At 37.0% G+C, this 20,579-nt stretch overlaps 1 long non-coding RNA gene across 2 annotated transcripts in view; it reads left to right on the top strand.

Moving 5' to 3' along the window:
* Positions 1–20,579, top strand: part of LOC140712006 (uncharacterized) — a 55,947-nt gene that overhangs the window by 11,260 nt on the left and 24,108 nt on the right. For both annotated transcript variants that reach the window (XR_012093387.1, XR_012093388.1), the window contains exon 2: positions 19,835–20,012. This is a non-coding gene — a long non-coding RNA (uncharacterized lncRNA). The remainder of the gene's footprint in view (positions 1–19,834; positions 20,013–20,579) is intronic.

Here is a 20,579-nt window from a genome sequence, read left to right as displayed (position 1 = left end):
AGTTCTAATTTGATGGCACTGTGGTCTGAAAGAGTGTTTATTTTGATTTCAGTTCTTTTTCATTTGCTAAGGAGTGTTTTACTTCCAATTTTGTGACCAATTTTAGAGTGAGTGCCATGTGGCACTGAGAACAATGTATATTCCATTGTTTTTGGGTGGAGAGTTCTATAGATATTTATTATGTCCACTTGATCCACAGCTGAGTTCAAGTCCTGAATATCCTTGTTAATTTTCTGTCTCATGAATATGTCTAATATTGACAGTGGGGTGTTAAAGTCTCCCACTATTATTGTGTGGGAGACTAAGTATCTTTGTAAGTCTCTAAGAACTTGTTTTGTAAATCTGGGTGCTCCTGTATTTGGTGCATATATATTTAGGGTAATTAGCTTTTCTTGTTGAATTGATCCCTTTACCATTATGTAAGGCCCTTCTTTGTCTCTTTTGGTTTTTGTTGGTTTAAAGTCTGTTTTGTCAAAGACTAGGATTGCCTCCCCTGCTTCTTCTGTTTTCCATTTACTTGGTAAATTTTCCTCCATTTCTTTATTTTAAACCTGTGTGTACCTTTGCACATGAGATTGGTCTCTTGAATACAGCACACTGATGGGTCTTGACTCTTTATCCAATTTGCCAGTCCATGTCTTTTAATTGGGGCATTTAGCCCATTTACATTCAAGGTTAATTTTGTTATATGTAAATTTTATCCTATTGTTATGATGCTGTCTTTTTTTTGCACAGTAGTTGATACCTCTTCTTCATAGTATCATTGGCATTTATATTTTCATTTGTTTTGCAGTAGCGGGTATAGCTTTTCCTTTCCATATTTAGTGGTTCCTTCAGGAGCTCTTGCAAGGCAGGCCTGGTGATGATGAATTCCCTCAGCATTTGCTTGTCTGGAGAGGATTTTATTTTTCCTTCACTTATGAAGCTTAGTTTGTCTGGGTATGAAATTCTGCATTGAAAATTCTTTTCTTTGAGAATGTTGAATATTGACTCCCACTCTCTTCTGGCTATTAGGGTTTCTCCTGGGAGACCTGCTGCTAGTCTTTGTAGGTACCCGGCCTTTCTTTGTAGGTGACCTGGCCTTTCTCTCTGCCTGCCCTTAACATTTTTTCCTTCATTTCAACCTTGGATAATCTGATGATTATGTGTCTTGGGATTGATCTTCTCATGGAGTATCTGAGTGGGGCTCTCTGTATTTCCTGAATTTGAATGTTGGCCTGTCTTGCTAGGTTGGGGAAGTTCTCCTGGATAATGTCCTGAAGTGTGTTTTCCAACTTGGCTCCATTCTCCCTGTCTCTTTCAGGTACTCCAACCAGTTGTAAGTTCTGTCTTTTTACATAGTCCCATATTTCTCAGAGGTTTTGTTTGTTCCTTTTCATTCCTTTTTCTCTAATCTTGTCTCCTTTCCTAATTTCGGCAAGATAGTGTTACATCTCTGATACTTTCTTCTGCTTGATCAATTTGACTGTTGGTACTCGTGTATGCTTCACAAAATTCTCGTGCTGTTTTTCAGCTCTGTCAAGTCATTTATGTTTCTCTCTTAACTAATTATTCTCTTTAGCAGTTCCTCTGACCTTTTATCAAGGTTCTTAGCTTCTTTGCATTGGGTTAGAACACGCTCCTTTACCTCACTGAAGTTTGTCATTACTCAGCTTCTGAAAGTCATTTTCAGCTCTGTCAAGTCATTTATGTTTCTCTCTTAACTAATTATTCTCTTTAGCAGTTCCTCTGACCTTTTATCAAGGTTCTTAGCTTCTTTGCATTGGGTTAGAACACGCTCCTTTACCTCACTGAAGTTTGTCATTACTCAGCTTCTGAAACCTACCTCTGTCCATTCATCCATCTCATCCTCTGTTCAGTTCTGTGCCCTTGCTGGAGAGGTGTTTGGAGAAGAGACACTCTGGATTTATGGATTTTCAGCATTTTTTCATTGATTCTTATTAGTCTTCATGAGTTTGTCTAGTTTTCTTCTCTGAGGCTGCTGACTCTTGGATGAGGTTTTTGTGGGGACTTTTGTTGATGCTCTTGTTACTTTCTGTTTGTTTTTCTTTCAATAGTCAGGTCCCTTTTCAGTAGGGCTGCTGCGGTTTGCTGGGGGTTCCTTTCAGGCCCTATTCATCTAGTTTGCTCCTGTGCCTGGAGATGTCACTCAAGGAGACTGGAGAGCCACAAACATGGGTGCCCACTCCTTCCTCTTGGATCTCTGGCCTCAAAGGGCACCAATATGATGCCAGTAGGAATGCTCCTGTGTAAGATGTCTGACAACCCCTGTTGGGGAGGGTCTCACCCAGTTGGGTGGTACAGGAAGCAGGATCCATTTAACAAGGCAGTTTGGCTGTCCCTTGGTGGAGTTGGTGTGCTGTGCTGGGGGAAAACCCACTCATCTAGGTGCCCAGATTCCTCAGAGCAAGCAAGAAGAAAGACTAAGTCTACTGGTTTGTGGAGACTAAAGCCATCCCTACCCCTAGAGGTTCAGGCCTAGGGAGATCAGAGTTCTGTCCCTTAACCCCTGGCTGGAGTTGGAGTTCCTGCAGGGAGGCCCTGCAGCCGCAGTGATGGCTCTTTTCCCTCCTCCATGAAGCTCAGATGGCTTAGACTACAGGCAGCCATAGCATTGGTGATGGCCACACCTCCCCCAAGGAACTTAGCGGGGTTAGGCTGATTCTAGCCAACTAGGTGTGGAGAATCTGCATGGCTCCATGGTTGGGACCCAAGGCTTCAGTGGTGTTGGCTCCCAAGTGGGATCTTCCGATCCATGGGTTGTACAGTTCTGTGGAAAAAGCATGGTTTCCCAGACTGGGGAGCACACTCACTCAGTGCCTCCCTTGGCTGGGGGTGGGGGCTTCCCTGCCCTGTGTGGCTCTCAGGTGGTCCACTGCACCACACTGTTCTTCCTTCCTCTCCGTGGGTTATGTCAGCTGCCTAGTCAGTCCTAAGGACAGAACCTGGATGCCTCACTTGCTGGGGCAGGATTCGCATGCTGTTTTGGATCTTTTCAATGGGACCCTCTAATTACCACTGCTTCCAGTTGACCATCTTGACCCAGCCTCAATTCTCTATTTCTTTTAGGCTGTAGTTTTGTAGCTTGTCCAGGTTGTTTTAATTGTTTTTATGAAAAGACACTTACTTGTAAGTCTCTCTGTCTTAACTCTAGTTAGTGAACTTCTGTGGACAACCTTTAAAAATTAGTATTACTAATTTGAACTCTGGTGCTCTGGAATACTGAAATTCACAGTCAAACTCAGGAAATTGTAAGGAAAATATCAAGCATGCAAATTTATCTATTCCCAGTCTCTTTGTTTGTTTCATACCATGTTTCTTTTCCATACTCAGTGTTTGCCTTTAAAAATTCCAGTTTGTTTCTGTAGTATTTTTCTTTGTGCTGACTTCCTCAATTAATTTGAATTTACAGTTTCTTTCTTTGGCCTAGCTTTTCTTTAAATAAAAATGTGACTTTTCCTGATCTCAAATCTGGGTCTTACAGTAATTCTCTTCTGTTTTAGGCCCTTTTCTTGGCAATTCCATGCTATTAGATACTCACTGTGGTTTCTACTAAGAATGTTTAATAAGATATGTTTCAAATAATACAAGGATCTCTCTTCCCTGTGGATCCCTCATATAAGTATATTGCTATGATTAATCAACATATATTTTCTCAGATATCTTTAATTGAATTATATCAAATCTATTAATCAAGAATAACATAAAAATGTAATCTACTCTAGGGAGTTTCTACGTATCTTTTTTTTATATTTTTCTAAATTTTATAACTACATTATGGGATTGAACACTGATTATTTGATTTACAGATCTGATATTTTTATTTTCAATATTATTGAGGTGATTACATATCTGATTCAACACTACAAACATAGATGCTCATTTTAATCATCATACATAGTTTAAGTATGGAATTGTTCAAATGAAGGTAAGAAAATGAAGGCTTCTTTTCATCCAAGTTAAAATGTGGTTATGCTGGAGAGTTCCCCCACTATATGGATAGCCCAGATTCTAAAATATTAGAATTAAGAGAATTTAGAGATTACACTGTGCATCACCTACATATGTGATGCACTTACACAATTGGGTTTGAATAAGAAAAAATGCCATATAACTTTATTCAATAAAATATCACTTAGCTAATTCTTAATCTAATTAAAGATCAAAATTCAAGTGTTCAGTTCTCTCATTGGTCCCATTATTACCCATTTTCAGGAAGCAAATAATCCAAAAATACTTAAGATTTAAAAATAATTTAATAAAAATTGGAAATTGTTCTAAATTTTGGATTTTTCAGCCTCATTGATTACTATTCAAATAGGTGTTTGAAAATGTGTGTCTGTGTATGTGTGTTTATGTGTGTGTATTTTCATCACTTTATAGTTCTGAACTAATCAAAGAATAAGAAGTCTACTTGTGATAGCGTTTTTTAATTCCTTAGTTTTCAGAAGAAAGGAGACAAATCCTAATCCTCTATATCAAATAAAATATTTTTAAATGAGCAGCTCTTAGTGAAGAATGAAATGAGAGTTCCCATAGATTATTATCTGGGAAAATGTCCTAGCAAGGAAAATAGAAGTTGTTGAAACATCTGGGTTTGATTTTTGGCATAAGCAACCAAACATTTTACTCATGAAAACCAAACCTTCTCCCCAAAAGACACAACTGAAGCTGTCTGCCTTTATTAATGTGTCTCACTGGTGAATCTCCAGTGGTGATGTATCACCATCATTTAAGGAATGATGTGCTGGAAAAACGCATTATTTTCAAGAGTAAGAGAGTGGATTAACGCAAGGGTGTGCTGGAAAAAAATTCAAATGCTCTCATGATATATGCTGATTTTCCGGTGTTCCCTATTTGCACGGCTATTTAAGCAAGCACTCTAAATGGAAATGCACTTGACATTTTTGCTATTGGATATGATCAAACAACATTAGAATTTAGCTGATTTCTCAGAAAATGATTAAACCAATTTCTTTCTCATTTTCAATACTTGCATGAGGCAAAAGATGAGTAAAAACACATATTTATAAAATAGACCTTCTAAATGAAAAACTGTCAGGCAACAATGTAGGGATGTACATATATATGTATTTCTTTTTTCTTTCTTTCTCTTCTGACACAATAGTCCCGGGCTGCATACATCATCAGAAGAGAATGTTGATCACCTGTTTCCAAGCCTTGGCAAGGCAATTCAGGATAAATGTTCTATAAGGTATCTTGAGACTGAATTATGCTTTCCATTAGTGTTTATGTCACAAGGACTTGTTAATACAGAAATATTCTTAAATGCTCTACAATAAATGATTCTGGCCTTGCAGTGCCAGCCTGTAGACAACTGAGCATTGAATTCTGCAAGGGAGATAAGGGAGAACACTGTAAAAAGACAGTGTCTACTGCACAAATCACAAGTTCTTATTATATGGCCCAGTACAAGTTAAGGCAGCATGTGAAATAGGATGACGAGAGTGAATATAACTGTTAGGCCTGCTGGTAGCTTTTACCTATAAGAGAATTCCTGTTGTTTTATTGAAAAGAAAATGGATCAATTACTGTTTTAGTTATCTAGTGCTGCACAATCAATTATCACAAACTTAGTGGCTTAAAAACCCACACATTTATTACCTGACCATTTCCATGGTCAGGAATCAGGGCATAGGCTACCCTAAAGTATCTGCCTTGATGGGGATGGGGTTACATCCAAAGTTTAACTGAGGCAGGATCCTCTTCTAGGTTTACATGGTTGTTGGCAGAATTCAGTTCTTTGATGGCTGTTAGCTGGGGGTTTCCTTTAGTTTCTTAATATGTGCCCTTTTATATGGCAGTTTGTCTCACCAAAGCCAGCAAGAGGGAGAGTCAATAATCCAAGTCTACTGTAACACGGAAACCCCAATTTCATGTAATGTAATAATGGAAGTAACATCTATCACTTTTGCTGAATTTTCCTAGCTAAAAGGAGGTCACAGATCCTGCCTAAACTCAAAGGAAGGGGCTTACTAAAGAATATGAATAACAGATGGCAGGGAACATTGGAAGCCATCTTAGGAGTCTACCCATCACAATTATTAAACCCTAAAGTATTTCTATGTTTTTGAATCCAGTTATGTCTAAATAATGCCATATTCCTGCAAAATTCTGTATAAATATTTCTCTAAAGGAGTATTTGTAGGCTTAAGGAACTCTAAATGATTCTAGACTTAAACAGTCTAGAAATTAGGGAAAGTATATCTTTTTAATCCTTCCCCAGTTTTTGCCAGCTATATAGCATGGAGGTAATTCTAGCCTTCTGTGCTTCAGTTTGCTACATGTAAAATAGAAAAAATATGGTTATCCTTACTTCACAGATATGGTCTTATAATTAAATGTTATAAACCCCTCCCAAATGCTTTGCACATATATGTTGTTTATAACTGTAATATATATGCACAGGTAACCTAAACTTCGCAGGTTTCACTAGGCTGAGACCTCATATAGAATAATTTGAAGTGTTTTGATCCACAGCTTGCAAGTTCACCTCTGAGTTTTTCCTGAAATACCCACTCTGAGTTATTCTGTGAGTTTCCAAAGACTATCTCTCATATTCTCATAAGTATTCTCAGTCAACTGCCAAATGCCATCCACAATTTCTGACTTTTTCTTCTGCTTTGGCCTCCCTCTGTGGGTACCTGGGAACCTACCCCTTCCAGTATCTTCTCTGGGAACAAGGCCCTGGAGCTTTAAAGGTGGTGGACCTGTGAGTTGAGAGTTGAAATGGAACCAAGATAGTACACAATCTTCCTTTTCCCTCAATCTTAGAGCTCATTAAAAACTGACACAGAAGCTCAATAAATATACACTAAAATATCATTTCAATTGTCAGTGGAAGTGGATTAGCAAACACAGCTTGCGTTTGTGACCGTACGTGGAATTTCTAGTAGCTGTTGCCTAAGTTCTGATTTTGGGAAAGTCCTTTTAGGAATAGAATATGCAGGTTGTTTACACAGATAGGCTGCAAGAGAAAATCAGCCTCATACCCATAGATCCCTGATAGTAGGGGCGAAGAATGAGGTCCCAGGGCGTGTGCCTCATGAATCAATTGAGCAACGTGGACAACTAGGTGACAGATCCTCCTCAGCTCACCCATCCAATCAATCAATCCCTTTTCTGTGGAAAGGAGGAACTAAAGGAAGAACAGACAGGCTGGAGGAAGACACGCATATAAACATGGAATAGTATATTTCCTAATACTCTGTAGTGTTCTGAGGCAAATTTGAGGACTATTTAATGTCTCCCCTTAAAAGGTTGGTCTAAAATTGAAGGTACCAATCAGTGCTACTTTTGTCCTGGTGAAGCGTTTGAGAAAAGAGTGTATCAACTAGGGCCTAACTCTGCCAGCCGTATGTAGTAGAAACAAAACATTACTGGTATCAATGATGATGTTTACTGCCTGCGAAACGGACTGGACCCTAGGCTAAAATGAAACCAAACAGAACCAAGATACAGCAACAGCAACAACAGCTCCTTGTAAACGCAGATTTACTTCTGTTGATTTTGCAAGGTCACACACATTAGTTGAAATCTAGTGGTCACAGTCAACTGAAAACCTGAAAACAATAATGCATGGTATGGTGCTGTATACTAAAAATAATTTTCATTTTTTATTATGTCAATTGTAAGTGGCTATTAACATGGCTCTCAAGAAGTTTTGGAAAATCACAACGGTACTGAAGAACAAGAACTATCGAAAAAGGAGATGGTTTGCAAACTATTTTCAAAAGACCAGGTCTGACTCAGGCAATGAAAAGAAATAACATGTGAACCTGCTTATTAAACAACATAAAGAAGAAAATCTACTTCTCCTTGTTCCCGTTAAATAGGCACTGAATGGAAAAATATTTTAAATGTATTTGAAGAGACAACAAATAAAACCAATCCAGAGAACTCTTATGTCCCACTCTGGTCTCCCTGTGTCTTGTCAAGATCTTAGTAAAGCAGACTATTTGGTTTTTATTTATGAGACATTCCACTTAGCTACATATCCAGTGGGACAATTTTAACAAGTGGCTGTCTTTGCTGTGGCCCTCCAAATAATAAGGGTTGATTAGTGTCTCTAAGTCTGAATTCTTTCTAAGGAAATTTTTAGTTTCTCTTAAAATTAGGTTTTTCTGCTCTTTAAGTTTCTCAGTTTTGACCAAGAGTACAACCAGCTTACATTCAAGCCAGGACTTCTTTCTACCCCCATTATTTTTCTCCACTTCTCTTCAGAAATAACTTGGAAAGATAATAGTAGAAATGAAACTGAAATAAGCAGTTAGAAATGAAACGTTTTCATTCAACAGTTTTTTCTGTGGATGGGACTGAGGAAGAACTGATGTTCTGTCTGTTGTTTTGATTAGCTCATTTTGCCAAACTTTCTCCCAATATGTAAACAAGTTGGGATTATCAGATGTTAAGAATTTGTCATAATTCGGGTTATTTTCTTCCTGTGATGACTAGCCCCGTGTGTTTTGTTAGATGGTTACACAGTAACAAAGGCTCCAAAAAGCTGAAGGTGGAATCTGATACAGCATTTTTCTCTCATGTAGGGTGATCTCGCATTTGAAATTTAAAATGCATTATATTGCAGGTGTTGACCCACTCCTTGCTAATGCAGAGGAAACTACACCCCATGACAGGAAAGGGAGCTAAAAATGTTCCCTGCTGTGCTTATAGCTCTGTCATCACTATCCATTAGTCGTTGTAGATGGTTTTATTGGCTGCTGTGCTCCATAACTCTTCCACTAAGCGGTGCTTATCTCAAAAACAACTCAATCATCCACCTGTCCATCACCCATCATGAGTCCCATTATGTCAGGACTAGAAGAAAAATTGCTGAGTAAAATATTTCACTTTTAATATGGAACCAAAGAAAGACAGCAAAGACTGTGTTTTGATGTTTCCTCAAAACCAATCGTGCTGATTGCTGATTCTAACCAGTCTCTACAACAGATGCTGTAGCAGCTAAGAATATTTGTACTAATATTGGATTGTAGTCCTATTTTGTACCTCTTCCCCAAATGTTGGCAAGGCAATTATGACAAGAGGACGGTCATACATGGAGTGAATAGGATGCTTTGTCTTGGGGTTTCAGAGTTTTCACTTACCTCTTGTCACCTAAAATCATGCATTCAAATCACTGACATGGGCTAGATGGCATAAGTGACTGGGTCAAAGATTATTTCTTATAAAGTCACTTATACTATGTTTATTTGATGGATACATGTAAATTGGACATTTAGACGAGATTGATGAAAAAGAAATAAATGTGCAAAAAGACCCAAAAGTTTTACTTATAAAAAACAAAAAAACATGCTTATTTCTAATATAGATCAGAAGTCACATAATTGTATTTATGTGTTATATACCCTCATTTGCAAAGCTTGTTTTCTGCAAATAACTCAGATGAAGACAGCAGTCATTAGAATTGTATAACCTGTAACAGCCGGGATATGCCCTACCCTCGATTAATTCTGTTAACTTTTAGTCATTACTGTTCTGTTTCATTGGTAATGCATAGAAACTTGTTGAATATGTTGGATACTACATTCTGGCATAATTTTGAGTAGTTATAGGTTCTGTGAGGTTATTTCTTTATTCAAAATAGAGATAATACTTAAAATAGGCTTATGAATCCTGGACGACTGTAAATCTCGTAATAGATCATATTTATTTTGTTGACACTGAGTACCTGACACCCCACATTTAGCACCTGAAAAAGCATACACATTTTTTAGACTCAACTTAATGTGGTTTTAGTGTGTGTGTGTGTGTGTGTGTGTGTATGCGTGCTTGTGTTTGTCCTAACCATGCACACATACACTTATATACATGTACATACGGGCATATACAAACACATGTATTTTACTGTGCATTTACTGATATTGTAATTAATAATAATTAATGAAAGACTGTGAGGCATACAGACAGCTTAACTCAAATTGCCTTCATATTTGGATTAAGTGTCTGCTAACGCCACTGTTCAGAATCTCCTGATAGAAGGTACTGATGCTTATTCAGCATGCTAAAAATAGGTCAGCTATTTCTTTGTTTTTTTCTTTCTTTCCTCCCCACATATCATGGGTTTGGTTTTGTTTAATAGATTCTTTCACAAAGGTGGGATCTTGCCCTTGGTTTTTAATGAAGCCTTTTGTTAAAGTCAAGCCCAGTAATCACAAACAATGTAGAAAGTAATGGTGTGTGATAGACTAGTTTGCTCTGCTAAGGATTTCAGAGACACTTCAGTTTTTATGTTCAGCAAAAGAGAAGGCTTTTAAAACCTCTCATCTGTATATCAAAGTGAGTAAAAAATAGAAAAGAATAGAGCTACAACCACAGAATTTGTAGTAGAAATATAGAGAACAAGAAAGCAATGGTCCATGAAAGAAAGATAAATGTGTTTTTAATATTTTTATAGAAAAAAACCTCGGATTACAATTCGCATCATGTATGTTTAGTACAGATAATTTCAAAGCATGCTTGATGGTAGTGTTATCAAAATTAGCCTGTGAGGAAGGGAAGGTAATGATCTGATTGTGCAGACACCATTTCCTTTCTCATTCTTTTCACTTCCTCACAGCAGGACTGCCAGGCACTATGTCTGAAGGTTCCTTCATCTGCAGTGCCCAGAAGGACAGGCAGCTCTCTTCAGGTGAGCACCTGGTATTCACTCATTCTTCCTGACCTAAAATTCCTGGGCTCACTGCTGACACCCTGGATGCTTCCTGAGTCTGTAATCACACACAGGGATATATTGTTGTGTTTAGATGTCAAAGTCCTAATTAAAGATCCTTAACTTTTTTTTTTTTTAAATCAGTTGCAGATTTTCTTTCTAAGCCACAAAGCTCATTAGAAAATAAGTCACACATCTATTGAGATAATCATGTGGTTTTTGTCTTTGGTTCTGTTTATATGCTGGATTATGTTTATTGATTTGCGAATGTTGAACCAGTCTTGCATCCCAGGGATGAAGCCCACTTGATCATGGTGGATAAGCTTTTTGATGTTCTGCTGGATCCGGTTTGCCAGTATTTTATTGAGGATTTTTGCATCGATGTTCATCAGGGATATTGGTCTAAAATTCTCTTTTTTTGTTGTGTCTCTGCCAGGCTTTGGTATCAGGATGATGTTGGCCTAATAAAATGAGTTAGGGAAGATTCCCTCTTTTTCTTTTGATTGGAATAGTTTCAGAAGGAATGGTACCAGCTCCTCCTTGTACCTCTTGTAGAATTCAGCTGTGAATCCACCTGGTCCTGGACTTTTTTTGGTTGGTAGGCTATTAATTATTGCCTCAATTTCAGAGCCTGCTATTGGTCCATTCAGGAATTCCGCTTCTTCCTGGTTTAGTCTTGGGAGATTGTAATTGTCCAGGAAATTATCCATTTCTTCTAGATTTTCTAGTTTATTTGCATAGAAGTGTTTATAGTATTCTCTGATGGTAGTTTGTATTTCTGTGGGGTCGGTGGTGATACCCCCTTTATCATTTTTTATTGCGTCTATTTGATTCTTCTCTCTTTTCTTCTTTATTAGTCTTGCTAGTGGTCTATCAATTTTGTTGATCTTTTCAAAAAACCAACTCCTGGATTCATTGATTTTTTTGGAGGGTTTTTTGTGTCTCTATCTCCTTCAGTTCTGCTCTGATCTTAGTTATTTCTTGCCTTCTGCTAGGTTTTGAATGTGTTTGCTCTTGCTTCTCTAGTTCTTTTCATGGTGATGTTAGAGTGTCAATTTTAGATCTTTCCAGCTTTCTCTTGTGGACATTTAGTGCTATAAATTTCCCTCTACACACTGCTTTAAATATGTCCCAGAGATTCTTGTATGTTGTATCTTTAGATGCAGAAAAGGCCTTTGACAGAATTCAACAGCCCTTCATGCTAAAAACGCTCAGTACATTCGGTATCGATGGAACATATCTCAAAATAATAAGAGCTATTTATGACAAACCCACAGCCAATATCATACTGAATGGGCAAAAACTGGAAAAATTCCCTTTGAAAACTGGCACAAGACAGGGTTGCCTTCTCTCACCACTCCTATTCAACACAGTGTTGGAAGTTCTGGCTAGGGCAATCAAGCAAGAGAAAGAAATAAAGGGTATTCAGTTAGGAAAAGAAGAAGTTAAATTGTCCCTGTTTGCAGATGCCATGACTGTATCTTTAGAAAACCCCATTGTCTCAGCCCAAAATCTCCTTAAGCTGATAAGCAACTTCAGCAAAGTCTCAGGATACAAAATTAATGTGTAAAAATCACAAGCATTCTTATACACCAGTAACAGACAAACAGAGAGCCAAATCATGAATGAACTTCCATTCACAATTGCTTCAAAGAGAATGAAATACCTAGGAATCCAACTTACAAGGGATGTAAAGGACCTCTTCAAGGAGAACTACAAACCACTGCTCAGTGAAATAAAAGAGGACACAAACAAATGGAAGAACATACCATGCTCATGGATAGGAAGAATCAATATCATGAAAATAGCCATACTGCCCAAGGTAATTTATAGATTCAATGCCATCCCCATCAAGCTACCAATGACTCTCTTCACAGAATTGGAAAAAACTGCTTTAAAGTTCATATGGAACCAAAAAAGAGCCCGCATTGCCAAGACAATCCTAAGTCAAAAGAACAAAGCTGGAGGCATCATGCTACCTGACTTCAAACTATACTACAAGGCTACAGTAACCAAAACAGCATGGTACTGGTACCAAAACAGAGATATAGATCAATGGAACAGAACAGAGTCCTCAGAAATAATACCACATCTACAGCCATCTGATCTTTGACAAACCTGAGAAAAACAAGAAATGGGGAAAGGATTCCCTATTTAATAAATGGTGCTGGGAAAATTGGCTAGCCATAAGTAGAAAGCTGAAACGGGATTCTTCCTTACTCCTTATATGAAAATTAATTCAAGATGGATTAGAGACTTAAATGTTAGACCTAATACCATAAAAACCCTAGAAGAAAACTTAGGTAATACCATTCAGGACATAGGCATGGGCAAGGACTTCATGTCTAAAACACCAAAAGCAATGGCAACAAAAGCCAAAATTGACAAATGGGATCTAATTAAACTAAGGAGCTTCTGCACAGCAAAAGAAACTACCATCAGAGTGAACAGGCAACCTACAGAATGGGAGAAAATTTTTGCAATCTACTCATCTGACAAAGGGCTAATATCCAGAACCTACGAAGAACTCAAACAAATTTACAAGAAAAAAACAACCCCATCAAAAAGTGGGCAAAGGATATGAACAGACATTTCTCAAAAGAAGACATTCATACAGCCAACAGACACATGAAAAAATGCTCGTCATCACTGGCCATCAGAGAAATGCAAATCAAAACCACAATGAGATACCATCTCATACCAGTTAGAATGGCAATCATTAAAAATTCAGGAAACAACAGGTGCTGGAGAGGATGTGGAGAAATAGGAACATTTTACACTGTTGGTGGGATTGTAAACTAGTTCAACCATTATGGAAAACAGTATGGCGATTCCTCAAGGATCTAGAACTAGAAGTACCATATGACCCAGCCATCCCATTACTGGGTATATACCCAAAGGATTATAAATCATGCTGCTATAAAGACACATGCACACGTATGTTTATTGTGGCACTATTCACAATAGCAAAGACTTGGAATCAACCCAAATGTCCATCAGTGACAGACTGGATTAAGAAAATGTGGCACATATCCACCATGGACTACTATGCAGCCATAAAAAAGGATGAGTTTGTGTCCTTTGTAGGGACATGGATGCAGCTGGAAACCATCATTCTCAGCAAACTATCACAAGAACAGAAAACCAAACACCGTATGTTTTCACTCATAGGTGGGAACTGAACAATGAGATCACTTGGACTCGGGAAGGGGAACATCATACACTGGGGCCTATCATGGCGGGGAGGAGGGGGGAAGGATAGCATTGGGAGTTATACCTGATGTAAATGACGAGTTGCTGGGTGCTGATGAGTTGATGGGTGCAGCATGCCAACATGGCACAAGTATACATATGTAACAAACTTGCATGTTATGCACATGTACCCTAGAAATTAAATTATAATAATAATAAAAAAAGAAAAGAAAATAAGTCATACAAAGAGGATTTTCACTAACTTAACCTGTTTTTATTCTTCCTCTGAAAACTAAAGAGAAATAAGGGAGGTGAGGGACAGCACAGATAGCCCATTGGCCCCAAAGTTACAACTTGGAAGTGAAACTTATTTATCCTTAAATGCTCCATCAGAGATGGTAGCCACCCAGTTACAAAGTGAGATCACAAAACAAATAGATTATTCCCTTAGATGCAGAGTGCTCAGCACCCAATGAGGGTCCTGTTGTCTCTATTTTTCTGTTAAACTTTATACCCATCTTTCTGTTCTCTGGATTAAAGGAATCCAGAATATTTTACTATGGCATAAAAATTATTTTGAATTGAAGGCATTAGAGGTCCTCAAAATCCCTTATCTGTTTAAAAGCAGAAACTCCCCAAAGAACTCAAAAGATTCAATTGTCATACATCCCCTCCCAAAGAGCAACTAGGGAAGATTGACTCTTATCATCAAAGACAAAAAGAAGTTGGCACCACACCTAAACAGAAATTACCACAGAACTGTTGTATCTCCTCTCCATTCTCCTAAGGGCCCATTTATCTTTCCAAAGTCATTTGTTTTCCCTAAGTGTGCCCTTTCTTTCCCTTCCTCACTTCTATGAAGTCATTTTTCCCTCATAAGTGATCTTCTCCCTGTTTCCTTCACCTATTAAGTTTATAAGCCCCAAATTCTAACCAGTCTTTTTGAGTCATATTTCTTTGTGAACTGCCTTAGGTACATAGGCAATTACAATCTGTCTTTTATCTTGCTAATCTGTCTTTTATGCATTTAATTCACAGACTCTCAATTAAAGAACCTATTTGGGCAGAGGAAAAGATTTTCTCCCTGATAGAATTTTATGTTTAACAATTTTAGCAAATTATTCTGTCAATTTTTTAATTGGCTTCCAGTGGTCAATGTATTATATAATTTTATGTGTGTGTGTGTGTGTGTGTATATATATATATATACAGATATATATATATAGACAGAGAGAGAGAGATAAAGTCATGGCATGTACAGGCATATGTATGCACATATTTAGTTCTTAAAATTTTTATATGTATTTGTTCATACAAAACTATTTTATTTTATGTGTATTCATTCATATACAACTATTTCTAAGGCACCCTTGAAACAAAAGGATAATCATGAAAAAAATGTGTTTGTTAAAAACAGAGGTCTCTGGTAAGAAGGAAGGTTTTCTCCAAATTTTATCAAACTACAGAACTCAGTGATTCAAAAGAAGATTATATTATTACAAATGCACAGAAATACTTTAAATTCATGATCATTAAATTCATGTTCATATTATCAAAACATTTTTGATTTGTTGCTTTCCTTCCCTTTGTATTTTTCATTAGTTTGATACAGAAGGGAAAGATAGAAACTCGACCTGTCTTATTTACTTGTTACTTATTTGTTGCTTTAGAACCTGGGTAGCTAGTTTATAGTTGAAGATAAAGAGTATTAGGATAAAAAGAATCAGCATTATCCTGATGCCAAAATTGGGAAGAGACACAACAAAAAAAGAAAACTTCAGGCCAACATCCCTGATGAAAATCAATCTGAAAACCCTCAATAAAATACTGGTACACCAAATCCAGCAGCACATCAAAAAACGTATGTGCCATGATCAATGAGCTTCATCCCTGGGATACAAGACTGATTCAACATTTGCAAATCAATATATATAACCCATCACATGAATAGAACCAATGACAAAAACCACATGGTTATCTCAATAGACGCAGAAAAGGCCTTCAACAAAATTCAACAGCGCTTCATGTTAAAAACTCTCAATAAACTAGGTATTGATGGAACATATCACAAAATAGTAACTATTTATGACAAATCCACAGCCAATATCATATTGAATGGGCAAAAGCTGGAAGCATTCCCTTTGAAAACCAGCACAAGGCAAGGATGCCCTCTCTCATCACTCCTATTTAACATAGTATTGGAAATTCTGGCCACGGCAACCAGGTAAGAGAAAGAAACAGAGTATTCAAAGAGGAAGAAAGAAATTCAAATTGTCTCTTTCTGCAGATGACATGATTTTATATTTGGAAAACCTGATCATCTCAGCCCAAAAACTTCTTGAACTGATAAGCAACTTTAGCAAAGTATCAGGATTAAAAAATCAATGTGCAAAAATCACAAGCATTCCTTTACACCAACAATACGCAAGCAGAGAGCCAAATCATGAATGAACTCCCACTTACAATTACTACAAAGAGAATAAAATACCTAGAAATACAGCTAACAAGAGAAGTGAAGGACCTATTCAAGGAGAACTACAAGCCACTGCTCAAGGAAATAAGAGAAAACACAAACAAGTGGAAAAACATTCCATCCTCATTGTTAGGAATAATCATTTTCGTGAAAATGGCTATACTGCTCAAAGTAATGTGTAGATTCAATGCTATATCCATCAATCTACCATTGACATTCTTCACAGAATTAGAAAAAACTAAAATTCACATGGAACCAAAAAAGAGCCTACATAGCCAAGACAATCCTAAGCAAAAAGAACAAAGCTGGAGGCATCACGCAACCTGACTTCAAACTATACTGCAAGCCTACAGTAATCAAAACAGCATGGTATTTGTACCAAAACAGACATATAGAACAATGGAGCAGAAAAGATACCTCAGAAATAACAATGCACATCTACAACCATCTGATCTTCGACAAATCTCACAAAAACAAGCAATGGGGAAAGGATCTCCTATTCAGTAAATGGTGCTGGGAAAACTGGCTAGCCATATGCAGAAAGCTAAAACTGGACTCCTTCCTTTCACCTTATACAAAAATTAACTTAGATGAATTAATGACTTATATGTAAAACCCAAAACCATAAAAACTCTAGAAGATAACGTAGGTAATACCATTCAGAACACAGGCATGGGTAAAGTCTTCATGACAAAAAGACAAAGACTTCATGACAAATGGAATCTAATTAAACTAAAGAGCCTCTGTATGGCCAAAGAAATTATCATCAGAGTGAACAGGCAATCTACAGAATGGGAGAAAATTTTTGTAATCTACCTATTTTACAAGGATCTAAAATTCAGAATTTACAAGAAAATTAAGCATATTTACAAGAAAAAGACCAATAACCCTATCAAAAAGGTTTGGGCTAAGGATGTGAGCAGACATTTCTCAAAGAAGACGTTTATGCAGTCAACAAATGTGAAAAAAACTTCAACATCACTAATGATCAGAGAAATGCAAATCAAAACCACAATGAGATGTCATCTCACGCCAGTCAGAATGGTGACTATTAAAAAGTCAGGAAACAATAGATGCTGGAGAGACTGTGGAGAAATAGGAACACTTTTACACTGTTGATGGGAATGTAAATTAGTTCAGCCATTGTAGAAGAAGACAGTGTGGTGATTCCTCAAGTATCTGGAACCAGAAATGCCATTTGGCCCAGCAATCCCCTTACTGGGTATATACCCAAAGGAGTATAAATCATTCTACTATAAGGACACATGCACATGTATGTTTATTGCAGCACTATTTACAATAGCAAATATGTGGAACCAACCCAAATGCCCATCAGTGACAGACTGGATAAAAAGAATGTTGTATATATATACCATGGAATATTATGCAGCTACAAAATGAATGAAATCATGTTCATATGCACAATCTGATATTGTGTGTATCAGCAGAGACATGGATGAAACTGGAAGCCATCATCCTCAGCAAACTAACACAGGAAAAGAAAACCAAACACCACATGTTGTCACTCATAAGTGGTAGTTGAACACTGAGAACACATGTACACAGAGAGGGGAACAGCACATACCAGGACCTGTTGTGGGATAAGGGTGAGGGGAGGGAACTTAGAGGACAGGTCAATAGGTGCAGCAAACCACCATGGCGCATGTATACCTATGTAACAAGCCTGCACATTCTGCACATGTATCCCATTGTATTTTATTTTCTTAGAAGAAATAAAGAAAAAAACATATAATATCTAAGTAACACCTAGCAAAGGGCATGCTGATTTGAATGCATGAAAATCTGAACTTAAAATGAAAAAATGATTGATATTGTACTATCTGAAGTATTCCTTAATATGCAATAGCATGCACTATAGGTGTCTTTTAAAAAAATTTTAGCAGAATGTATAATTTCACTTTCTTATAGAATAGTCTTCATAATATTGTCATGTCAGTTAATGTGGCATTCAAGCCTAATTATACTTTCCTTCACTCTGTTACAGCTTCATCATAGTTCTATCATTATCTGTTTACTGTTTTTCGCACTAAATTAATATCCCATTAAGACAAATGCACTTAATGCCTGTATTCCCAGAAACTAACACAAATTTTATCTGTATGCCAGCACCTAACTCTTATGTTTGGCATACAGCAGATACCCAATATATGTGTATTTAATGGACTTGTATCTGGAAGATCCCCTCTGATCTTTGCACCTGCTTAGGTCTTAGACTTCCATTAATATTAAGTTTAAAATTATCTTTCTAATACCTTTCCTGGTCTCATAGGCTGAATTAATCAGACGTAATCTATGCTCCCAGGGTACTCTGATGATACCACTCGTATCACATTTAAATGTAGTATTTTAAGTATTAAATATTTGTTTCCATATCTCTCTACAGATAAGAACTAGATTTAATTCATTTTTATTGTTCAGAATCTGATATTGTGCATATCACAAAAGAGTTGCTGAATAAATGATTATGCAAGGAATCAAAGTATAACCTCCATGGCAGAACATAGAGGTTTTATTTTCCTAGTGTATAGGTTGAATTGTGTCCTTCAAAATAATATGTTGATATCCTGACTCCTAGTACCTCAGAATATGACCTTATTTCAAAATACGGTTGTTGCAGGTATACTTAATTAAAATGAATTTATACTGGAGTAGGTTAGGCCCTTAATCCTATATGACTGGTGTTCTTATAAAGAAAGGAGAGACAGGTACAGAGAAATGAAGGCAGAGGCAGGGATTGGAATCGTCCTGCTACAAGCCACAGGATACCTGAGGCTACCAGAAACTGGAAGAGACAAGAAATAGGACTCTAGGGGCTTTGAAGGAGCCTGGCTCTTCCAATACCTGAATTTTGGACTTCTAGCCTCCAGACTGTGGCAGGACATATTTCTGTTATCTAAAGCCACACAATTTGTGGTGCTTTGTTATGATGCTGCTATAAAACTAATACATGTGGAATATTTAAACCATCTTATTTTTAATTGCTCTGGGTTAGCTCTCAAATGGAATTAATTTAAGCGAGAATAAAAGTAAATGTAACATTTAAGAATTGCCTCTGTTGTGTAGCTCCCTGGTGCTAAGCATCTCCCAACACGGCATTTGACTGGAATGTTAGAGCTCCTTGAGGTGAACAAATGAAGGGAGATTTATATATATAAATATATATATACACACACACATATATAAAATATATATATACACACATATAATGCTATGTTATTTGCAACATATATATAATGTTATGTTATTTATAACATATATATTATAAAATGTAATGACCTTTGTTTCCAAATGTCTCAAAATGGGGAACAAACTGTCTTTAGAATTACAAAATTAATGGAAATATTTTAGTGCATTTTTATTTGGATTCTATAGTGGAGAGGAAAACAAAATGGAAGATAATTGATTAATCTCTCCATTTATTCATTTATCTGTTCATTCATTTATTCATTATCCTCTTTCAGGGATACACCAATGAATACAACAGTCAAGATCTACTTTTATGGAGATTACATTCTATTGTAATCAAACAGAAACACTAAAATAAAGAACAGACTGTGTGATGCTCTGAGAAAAATCCAAAGTAGGATGAGAAGATGGAGAATATTGATGAGACATTGCTCTTTTAGTTGGGGTTGTCAGGTGAGGTATCTTTCATATAGTGGCACTTGAATAGAATGAGAAAATTACCCATATCAGTATATCTGTGTGTCTATGTTTGTGTGCATGTGGTTGTATAGTTATATATATTGTAAGGGGTTGAAAGCAGGCCACCCCAAAATATAACATCTTGGCATATTGATTATTTTGAGTTAAAGGCACTTGAAAAACAGTAGATGCAAGAAGGGCACCCTGACCTGCTTTTTCTTCCTAAAAGCAGGAGGTTAAACTTCTATGTAAAGGTTGCTCTTGCTCTTCACATGGGAAGGAAGGAAGACATTCTTATCTCCAGACATGAGGAGGCAAGGCTGAGAGAAACTTGTACAAACTAAGCTTTTCAAACTAACTCTTATCTTCCTAGTCATTTTTCCACAGTTAACTGGCCGAGCCCAAGCCCCTTGTCTTGCTATATTTTCACAATTTACTGCTCTTTGTCCAATCTAGTATATAAGCTTTCAGCTCTAAATTCTTTTTTAGGTCTTCATTTTCCTTCTGAAGACTCCCATGCACATAGAAAACTTACTAAATAAAATGTGTATGCTTTTCTCC

This window comes from Chlorocebus sabaeus, chromosome 7 (genome assembly GCF_047675955.1).
Source record: "Chlorocebus sabaeus isolate Y175 chromosome 7, mChlSab1.0.hap1, whole genome shotgun sequence".
NCBI lineage: Eukaryota > Metazoa > Chordata > Mammalia > Primates > Cercopithecidae > Chlorocebus > Chlorocebus sabaeus.
Note: the sequence above shows the minus strand (reverse complement) of the source record. Positions and strands in the feature narration are given on the sequence as shown.